We start from the raw sequence: 11,301 nt of genomic DNA on the forward strand, positions 1-11,301 counted from the left end.
TAATTTCCTTCAAATTAAAATATGTTAATATATGCCTTGTACTACTACATAAATTAACCATTTCTTGGTTGTCGTAATAAATCCCAGGTGCAGATTGGAATCATCATAACCGGTTGCCCCTCAATGTCTCTGTTCTGCTATGCTGGTCATCACACTGCTGATGATTAGCCATCCCAGGAAGTCTCCTACTCCTGCCATCTGCAATTAAAAATAATTCTTTCAGCCTATTTGTATGTACCTTTGTGCATTTCTGTCCTTTTATCCTAATTGTCACATTTGGCTTGTCTACAGTGACTACATGATAGGGCCCTCTCCATTGACTGTCCAGTTTCCTTCTTACACACTCATCATATATCAGTACTGTCATTCACCTGAAACGTCTTGGATCTGTGTTACCTTATTGAATTTTATTCCGTTCCTTGTTCTCTTGATTGGTGGCTCTGACCTCTTCGTATAAAACTGCGTCCTTTGGCATAACCGTGCAACACAGTGATTGCAGTTATAGATAAGATTCACCATCTTCCTGTATAAAATCCCCAGGAGGTTTCATTTTCTGCCGAAGAATAATTCAAATGTTGCACCATGGGTGGTTGTGTTGAAAACGAAAATTGCAAATGACACCCACATGTCCCAGTCTGCTTGGTCTCTGTTTATGTAAAGTCTGAACATCTCAGTTAATATCCCATGTGTGCACTCCAGTTCATTGTTTGTTTGCAGGTGGTAGCTCATAGTTCGCAGCTTCTGAATCCTTAACAATCTGCATACAAACTTCATCATGTTGTTCATGAAATTACTACCAATATGGCTCAGCAGGGTGCCTGGTATACTGAATTTTAGGATAATGTTCTCCACCAACTTCCTTGCAAAAGTGTCTGTGTCCTGTTTGTCCAGCAGCTCTGCCACAACGATTTTTGTCAATGGACCTTGGAAGGTCAAAAGGTACTTGTTACCAACCTGTGACTGTGGTAATGGTCTGCATTATCACTAATGGCTGCTTAGTTTTAGCTTGGGTAACTTTTACTTTCACTTTCACAATCAGGAATAAATGTCTATATGTTTGCCTTCATTCCCGGCCAGCTATAATATTGCTCTACTCCCTCTTGTACATTCTATCAATACCTTGATTTTCTTCCAATCGGAGACGTGCATTTGCTTCATATTACTTATACTAGTTACTGAATTTGAGCTTGTTTATTTCCTTTGGCAGCTTTCCTCTGATACTCAGAGCGTATTATTACCTCCTCCCATTATCTGTAGGTCGTCACAGACGGCCTTGGCTACTGCCTCATCTGCACTGATTAGAGTTGCCAACTATCCCATATTTCTTGTATTTACCAACTATATGGCTTTCTTTAACATGAACAGCTGTCACAATCATTACAAATTAACCCATTAAAAGTTACATGATAAGTATGATGGTTGTCCCAAAGGTCTGAAGTTATTGTTAAATGATTATGACAACACTAAAAGACTGCAAATAAAGTTTTTAATAAGTTAACTGTTTCATAAAACACCTTGAGGATAATCTTACGGACTTTTAAGTGTAATAGAGAACATATTTAGTCAAGAATTTCAAATTCGAAGATCTTTTGCCAATGACTTTACAATCTTGGGTGCCTCTTTGTAGTCCAAGCTAAAATTTGAGCATTTTCAAGAATTAATTGACTCATTTTGGTTCGATGATGTAGTTGAAGATTGTTTGCATGTTGAACATTATAATACAGAAGATATTTTGAATCAAGGGTTGTGCATCGAAGGAAATGCAAACAGAAGGTGGCTTAACGTGTTCCGTACTTTGAGAGCCAAAAATTTTCAGGTTCCAAATTAGCTAAAAGTAGTTGGGTTTGTATTAAGAATTATTCCTAGTTCAAATGCTGAGACAAAAAGTAGATTGAATTCTGCAACAAATGTACCCCCTAGCTTATAAAAGCAAAACTGCAAGCAGTAGTGAATTTTAATTGTATATAATGCTTTACATATGGAAAATCAAATGAATCTTTGCAAAAAGAAGCAAAGACTGTTAATAAATACAAGCAGTACTGTAAAATAAAACATACATGCACATTATAAATGTATTCCTACTGTTCTTTGAGGAAAAAAATCTCTATTTGAAACACTTATTTTGTAGGCTGCCTTCTCGATCGCTTATTTTCCCAGTACTGTATCTACAGTGTTATTGTCTCCACTCACTGCTGTAGGTGCTGGGTCACATCCTATCTCTCTTGCATTCCAAATGTGAGACAACACCTCTGCCTTTATTTTCTTTTTGCGCCCTTTGTACAAAATCTGGTAATCCTATTCTTCTAATTTCAACTTGAACTTCATCAGGTAGGATGACGGATAAGAAACACTACCGATCCCCGTGAGTGGCTTGTGATTTGTCACTCTTGAAATGTCTTCTGAACAGATAAGGTCTGATGTACCTCATGACCCACGCTGTTGTGAGTAGCTTTCTCTCCATGGTGCTTTAATTTTTTACAGACTTGTTGATTCTCTGAGATATGAGGGTGGTTTGAAAAGTTCTCGGAATCATCATGAGACGTCAGTGCTAGAGCAATGAGTTGTGCACTTGATTCTCACTGGACTGTTGCCTGTAAACACGCGCTATGTCAGTGCTCTTGGAAGAGAGCTGTGGCAGTGATGTGGCTCCCACGTAGTGATTTGCGAAGATGGGGGGGCGGGGGAAACCGAGATTCGAGCAGTGATTAAGTACTTCGTAAAAAAGTGTATGAAACAAAAGGACATTCATGCTGATTTTCAGAATACACTGGAGGACTCTTCTCCTTCATATTCAACTGTTGCCAAGAGGACAAATGAATTTAAATTTGGTCGGGAGAGCTTAGATAATGATTCGCGCAGTGGTCAGCCGAGATGTGTCATTATTCCAGCAATCATTGCAAAAGTTCACAAAATGGTCATGGAGACTCACCAACTGAAAGTGTGTGGAATCGTTCAAGCTTGCCAGGTGTCATCTGAAAGGGTATATCACATTTTAACTGAAGAACTAGAAATGAAAAAATTATCTGCAAAATTACATGAACTAAGGTGTTTGCCACACCAGCCTTATTCAACTGATATAGCTTCGTCATCTTCCGAGAACTGAAAATTTTTCTTAGTGGGCGAAGATTCACTTCAAACAAAGAACTGATAGAGTAGACAACTATTTCGCAAGCCTGGAGGAAACTCATTTTCAAGATGGGATCAAGGCATTGGAACATCATTGGACTAAGTGCATTAATCTACAAGGAGACTACATTGAGAAATAAAAAAAAGTTTCGGTGATGTAAGTACTTCTTTCCTATTCCGTTCCGAAAACTTTTCAAACCACCCTCGTATAAAGGCTACTGGTAGATCCTTGCCAACTGATCCTTTACTTAGAACTGAACAAGTGACATGCTGGCTCAGGTCCATTGTCACTATAAACTCTTGTTCTAAGTCTGGGTAGTGTAATATCAACAGACTAATTATTCTCTCTATTAATTGTTGGAAAGCTGCTTCCTGTTGAGTCCCCCAGCTATATGGAACTCCCTTTTTCAATGCATCATACAGTGGTTTGGCTGTCTTACTGAAGTGGCTTCAAAAATGCCTGTTGTCTTCTGCGAAGCCTAAATACTCTTTCAACTGTGTTGTTGGTTGCAGGTATTTCCTGATGGCTTCCGCTTTGGATGGATCCAGCCGAAATCCCATTGCCATCAACACAAGACCCAAAAAAATTGACTTCTTTCCACAGGAATTCGCACTTATCTATCTGATGATTTAAAGTACGATGACTTGGTTACCCTGTGGTCCTTGGGATGTGGATGCCGCTGTCTTCAACTCCATGGCCATCTTATTGTATTCAAAGTGACCTCTGGGCGTGCTAAATGCAGTTTTCTTGTGATCTCTTTCATCTGTAAGCACTTGGTAGTATCTCTTTACCATGTCCGACATTGAAAAATATTTTGTCTAGTATCTCGTGCATATGGGGAGAGGATACACCATATTGAATGACATCTAATTTAACTTTCTGTAGTCAGCTACCACTCTCCATTTCTATGGTCCGCTTGCATCTACTTTCTTAGTTAACATAAATAACGGGAAATTCCAAGGACTATTCCTAGGCAATATCATTCCATCTGCTAACATACTGTCAACATCTTTCCGGCTACTTCTGGTATGTGGTGTATCTCGACTGTTTTATGCATTAATAGATCGCACAGTAAATGGAACACGTTTTGAAGGCAATGCACAATTCTGAAATTGATTGTTTCTCTCTCTCTCATTCAAATGGTCTACTCACATGTTCTCTAGCAGAAGGCTCTTTATAGACCTTACAATAGTGGGCATATCTCTTCATACTTGTCTGAACTTGCAGTGGTTTGGTGAAGGTATTGGTACTTGCACATCTTCCTCATGACAAGTTTATTGGAATAACAGTTTTAGTCCCTTTAACTCCTGTTAGTTTTACTTGAACAAAATGCTTTTCTTAAGGTTCTATCCACATTTCTGTTTTAACCTCTGATTACCGTTGCTGCTGGTTGATTACTGTTTATCCCTTACGGCCTGTCAACACACTGTCTGGCGAAATTCCCTCCATGACTCCCGTTTTTCTGTGATGCTGACAGCCTTAGGTTGGCCAAGTGAAGCTTGTGCTAATGTCCTGTTCAGCTGCTTGTCTGGGGCTCTTACTCTAGTCCTGCTTGTGTTTACTTGCCTGGGTAAACCACTCATTCTTGAATAGATGGTTACCGGTTTCTGTGCTATTGCTTCCCCGTTTGTGTACCACTGGTGTCTTGTAACACCTAGTAGTGCTTTTCCACTAGATCTCACTTCCTCAGTTCTCTTCTTGTGTCGTGCATCAGCACTTCTGTTTAGTGCCATTCCCAATTTGTCTACTGTTGCATATTTACCTGTCTCTTACAACTCAACCCAGTCGTTTCGTGTCTTAAGTCGTTGGCTTACTTAGTCAATAATCATGCGGTCCTGATCCAGGAAGTCTCGAAAACTAAACCGTCAAAGTGTAATCCAATACTTGCTCCAATGACCTGGAAATTCTGTACACATCTTGTCTGCTGTGGAGTATACAAGACTAATTTTGCTCTTCCTTCTGTTCAGATCTCATTTGCAGTACTTCAAATACTGACAGCTTTCCTTTCATCCCACTATCTCCCAGGCTTCTATCCTTCCACCTTTATTAAACTTACATGCACCCCACTGTCTATTAAAACTGGGCATCTCAACTGAATGAAATCTTTCTTGCTGGTGCAATCTGTGGTACGTATAATGCCGGTTGCAGAGTAATGTGACTGGTCCATTATCCTTTGCGTTTCTTTCCCTGTACATTCTTCTTATGCACATTCAGCCATCGGGTCCCTGTACTGTCCATGGCTTAGTTTCCTGGGCAGTGATAGGTAAAGCATGTCCCTGGTTTCCCTTGTGTACATGAGTGAGTACATCCCATCAGGTTACACTGACTGCATCTCATTGGAGCTGGGCATTACGATTGGGACCTGTCTCCTCACAAGTGACCCACTTCGATCTCTGTGACCGGTAATCTTCAAGGAATCGAAGGTTGAATTAATTACAACTGCACACCAAGTGTCTCTGTGACCACACATAAAACACTTTGTACATACGCCATGGCTTTGTCTTGAGGAGGGGCCACATTGTTCCCCCAAACTTTTCTCTGTCTGAAGTAATGGCACTTACTTTAATTGCCACTAAATCTATGCTCCCCGTGAGTTCTAATGACCGTCTTTATGCTGTTCTTGTAAACTGCCCGTCGGCGTTTTCCAATCAATGCGTTACTTCCAAAATCATCTGTGTTCATTACACTTTTAATTGCTTCCCTGAAATGAAATTTCATTACGTCTATTCTTGTGCCCCAGTGATCCACACTTTCACCTCTGCTGCCAAATAATTTGCAAGTGTATTAGTCTAGTGGTCACTTTTCCTCACGATTTTCAATTAAAATCACACACTGCGGACCGGGATTTCGTATGACCACAGAGTAATAATTTGCTGTTAGCTGACCCAGTGATTTGTCCTATGATAAACTTTAAAAATTCTTTAAAGAACTAGGATCAACTAACTCGTATGCTTTATTGCAATTGTTTATGAATTCAGACCACTGTTTTTGCGATCACCATCAAACTTCCATTGCACTAATTTGGTTACATCACTGTGACTCAAAAAATCTCGAACCCTGCTATTTGAGAGTGGACTCCCTGCCTCAGAGAGTGAAGTCATAGTCACTAACCTTCTCTTACTATTGTAATCAGGCTAGTTACTGCGTTGTTATCTGGGTGTATCCTTCGGAGTCAGATGAGCCTGTTGCTCATGGTCTGCATGGCAGCAGCTGTGTCGGTGAGCCTGTTGCTCACTGTGGAGGTAGCATCTGCATCGGTGTCCCCTTCTGTAGGGTGAGCCTGTCGCTCACTGTGGCATGAATGCGAATGTGGTGGGGGCCTCTCCATCTCGAAATTCTTTGCTCGAGACGTTCCCCTTTGGCATACACTTAATTTAACTGAGCTCCCATACACCTGTTCCAGTGCCCTGATTTTATTAACATCGAAACACACCCACTCCATATCTGGAACCAAAATGAGTTCACAATCCTTGTCGTGTCCCGAGAGGAGGAGACATTTTAATTACAAGGGCTGACCTCGATTGATGATATCAAGGATGACTTTTGCATGGGTTGCTGGTAGAACTGCATCCTGTAGAGAATCTACAAGCTAAGAGGGTGTTCAGAGACACAGAACTCTGTGTAAATACCAAGGAATCACATTTTGAATTAAACTCCAAATAACAAAGTTCAATGATAGTTCACTTCTGTCACTACTGACTTTTAACTCATCTGTTCAATGCATGATGCTACTGTATGTGGCTCACTTGACTCTTAACAGTCAACTGCTTCTTGTCTCTCGGTCCTCGGACTACCTTCTCAGTACTATCTCATTCCCAACACAGGTCTAAATATTCCAAGTCCTCAGCCTGGCGACGTCCGGCACAGGGCGATTTCCCTTTTTATAGTGCTCACCATGTTGCTGGAACATTCCATCTGATGCTTATTGCAAGAGGGTGTACATTAGCATATTTGGGGCAACTCCTGGTGCACTTGTCACTGAGAGACGTTGCTTGAATGGGTCCTGGGTTGAGCGCTGGCCGACCACAACCGGTCTCCATGTGTGTGCAGTGTATAAGAGGCGTTCAAAAAGAAATGAGCCGGGGACCTAATTACAGAAACCAGTACCTGTATATTAGAAGTACTGACCCTGACTGTTGAAACAAGTGTCCAACTGTGCCACAAGGTGGTGAGTGGCTGTCATAAAATTCCCGGGGCTGCAATGTTAATCAGTTTGACACGTGCAGCTGGACGAAAATGTCTTACAATTTAAAATCTGTTTCCTAAACCTCTGTCTTATCATTATATAATCTATCTGAAACCTTCCAGTGTCTCCAGGCCTCTTCCACATATACAACCTCCTTTCATGATTCTGAAAGTGTTAGCTATTATTAGGTTATGCTCTGTGCAACATTCTATCAGACAGCTTATTCTTTCATTCCTTACTCCCGTCCATATTCACCTACTCATTTCCCTTGTCTTCCTTTTCCTACTATTTAATTCCAGTCTCCCATGACTATTAAATTTTCGTCTCCTTTAACTATCTGAATAATTTCTTTTATCACATCATACATCTCTTCATGATCTTTGGAGCTAGTTGGCATAGAAACTTGTACTACTGTGGTAGGCGTCGGCTTCGTGTCTATCTTGGCTTACCTGTGCGAAGTCATTAAGTTTCCTAACACTGGGGGGGGGGGGGGGGGGCAATGGCAAAAATGCAATATAAACATGCCCCCACTATGAAGAGATATATACGGGTGGGGGTGGGGGGGGGGGACTGAACATATATCTGTATTCTTCTGTTTCCTTCTAATCATCCTGAGAATGAGGCCTGGAAACACTGTAGCCTGCACTCTTCGGATATAACAATGACATTATTTATGATTTTATTACACTGCATTCTTTATCACAGCGATGGACGGCGCTTACTTTTCTTCAAGGAAGAAGAGGTAAACATCACTGTTCAAAGGAGAGTTAATATATCAATCAATTTAGACTGTTTCAGTGGTGATCGTAGTGATAGACGGTGGAGGTGTAAACTTATGACACATGAAGTGCTGCTGGTGAAAGTATCCGCCAGCAACATACACCAAAGTAATCCACAGTAGTCGCACGTCCTTTCAGTGCCAGTACTTAAATACCAGTATAACTGCCAACGGTAAAAAAGATGGTGCCTGGTATACTTGAAGTAATTAAAATATGTAAAAATTTTCCATTGTATTAATTATCTTTTGTTTTCTTTGTTATATGAAATGAATAATATTGCCAAGAGAAAGAGAAGAAGGATCACAAAAGGATATGCATGTACAGAGAATAAATTGTGAAACTCATTGAGAAGATAGGAAAATTCTGACTTTTAGCTTGCATGGCTGCACTTGATAGTGCCACCCTTGTATCTAATATCAGTAGTACCCTCTCCCCTCCCATCCTAAAAACAGGAGTAAATAGTGTATATATTAAAAAATCATTTTCTTGTTGATAATTTTGAGTATATGTAAGGGCAACAACAATGATTTACAATATACAGGATGTTACAAAAAGGTACGGCCAAACTTTCAGGAAACATTCCTCACACACAAAGAATGAAAATATGTTATGTGGACATGTGTCCGGAAACGCTTACTTTCCATGTTAGAGCTCATTTTGTGACTTCTCTTCAAATCACATTAATCATGGAATGGAAACACACAGCAACAGAATTTACCAGCGTGACTTCAAACACTTTGTTACAGGAAATGTTCAAAATGTCCTCCGTTAGCGAGGATACATGCATCCACCCTCCGTCACATGGAATCAATGATGCGCTGATGCAGCCCTGAGGAATGGCGTATTGTATCACAGCCGTCCACAATACGAGCACGAAGAGTCTCTACATTTGGTACCGGGGTTGCGTAGACAAGAGTTTTCAAATGCCCCGTAAATGAAAGTCAAGAGGGTTGAGGTCAGGAGAGCGTGGAGGCCATGGAATTGGTCCGCCTCTACCAACCCATCGGTCATCGAATCTGTTGTTGAGAAGCATACGAACACTTCGACTGAAATGTGCAGGAGCTCCATCATGCATGAACCGCATGTTGTGTCGTACTTGTAAAGGCACATGTTCTAGCAGCACAGGTAGAGTATCCTGTATGAAATCATGATAACGTGCTCCATTGAGCGTAGGTGGAAGAACTAAAATGAGCTCTATCATGGAAATTAAGCGTTTCCGGACACATGTCCACATAACATCTTTTCTTTATTTGTGTGTGAGGAATGTTTCCTGAAAGTTTGGCCTTACCTTTTTGTAACACCCTGTATACACGCAACATGTCACAGGATAATTAACAAAATTTTCTCAGTAATTAAGAAAGGGATATTCATTTTAAAATTTAGCGTTTATTAAATCACAAGGACAGGAATGGATACAGCAGGTAAACCCATTGTTCACAATTCAGTAATTAACGTACAAGCACAAAATGTCACTGGAACTAACATGACAACAAATGGTAATGAGTGTAAACATGTCCATGAGTGAGACAACAAATGCGAGTATTATTTAAGCTCAACTATGATTGAGGACAGCAATGTTGCGATTAATAATATGACTTTACTTACAGTAGACAAAATAAATTCAGGACTATCACAAGGAAGCATTTTTTCATACGAGACTAGTGAAAGATGCAGAGCAGGGGGCAGAGTCCAGTAGATCTTTTAATGTCCTCATCAGGCGAAATGGATCCGAATGTAATCAGGTACAACTTACGCAAGGGTGACGAAAACTCTTAATGATTTTAGGAATGAACAAACACAAAACTTTAATAATTTAACTCAAAAGTTTAAGATTCTTCAAAACAACACACACACAAACACAGAATAATTTTAGTAATTGTGCAACACAAAACTATGAAGAACTTTCAAATGAACAAATCCAAAAATTTGAAGACCTAAGTAAAATGTTGTGCACTGACCTGTGAAATGATTTAACATGTAATTTGTCCGAAATGGGAAAAGAATTCAAAATGGATCTATCCACAGATCGGGTCTCAGGAAATAGAGAAGATAGGTACAGGATGAAATGGCAGGTACACACAGCAATGCCTACCTGGGAAGGGCATTCGCAACTTGCGGAACAAGTACTACATCGATTCTCAGGATATGTTACAGCAAATTTAATGAAGTCTGAATTTTGGTATGAGAAGGACAAATTCCTGGGAAACATCACATCACTCCCAGGTACTTAGACAGCTCTGGAGAAACTAGATGCAATTAGATAACTTCCCCCACCTCAGAACAAAAAACAACTCAAAGTTTATCTGGGCTTAGTGTCTGTTTAGAAAATTTACTCATGATCAGTTGTTGAATAGCAAAGTTCTGTTAAACTTGCTACAGAAGAATAACTCAAGGGTATGAACCAATTAATGTCAAACCAACTTTGGAAACACAAATTATGCTCTACTCAACGCAAATATATTGCATTACCCAAATTTGTTTTGTTTAGGTACTGATGCGTCTTTGCAGAGTCTGGGAAATTTCTATTCCAACTCACCACGACAGACAGACAACAAATACCCAAGATAATTAGTTTTACAAGCAGAAATCTTACTTGTTACGACTTCTGCAGCAGACACAGTGACTGCGCCAAAGACTGAGACGGCGTGGAGTTTTACAATTATTTATCAAACTTTCTTTACAATTTCTCCCTCATCATCGCTGCCCAGCCCTGCGAATCCCTCCGCCTGGCTGCTGCTGTGTAGATTTTCCGACAATGCTGATCACACTCGGAAGCCTCAGGCCACCAGCACTCTGCTGAAGCCAGGATGCCTTGTGGTTGAGATGAACTCGTCACCACTTGGCGCCTCAGTATGGCACGCCCACGGAGCTGGGAAGCTGTCAGTCGCGATGTCCCGTCATTGACGCACCACATGCTGTGGGGCCGGGTTGCTGTGAAGTCCAGGCGTCAGTCCCCAGCGGCACCTGTGATCAAGCCCACGCTGTGGCCGGTCCTGCTGGAAGTTCTCCCTGTAGTTAGTCAGCCATGGTGCCGACCAAACTCGGTCCGACCTCCGGAGCTGAAGTTGACATCTGGCAGCGAATGGAAGACTCCTGCGAGCTGGAACAGACTTCCGGAATCGTCACCTACGAAGATTGAACATTTGGACACAGACCACGTCCGTCCTCGGATCCGAACTGCTTCCTAATGGCTTCTGTCTGTTGCTGCC

Source organism: Schistocerca nitens, chromosome 1 (genome assembly GCF_023898315.1).
Source record: "Schistocerca nitens isolate TAMUIC-IGC-003100 chromosome 1, iqSchNite1.1, whole genome shotgun sequence".
In the NCBI taxonomy this organism is placed as follows: domain Eukaryota; kingdom Metazoa; phylum Arthropoda; class Insecta; order Orthoptera; family Acrididae; genus Schistocerca; species Schistocerca nitens.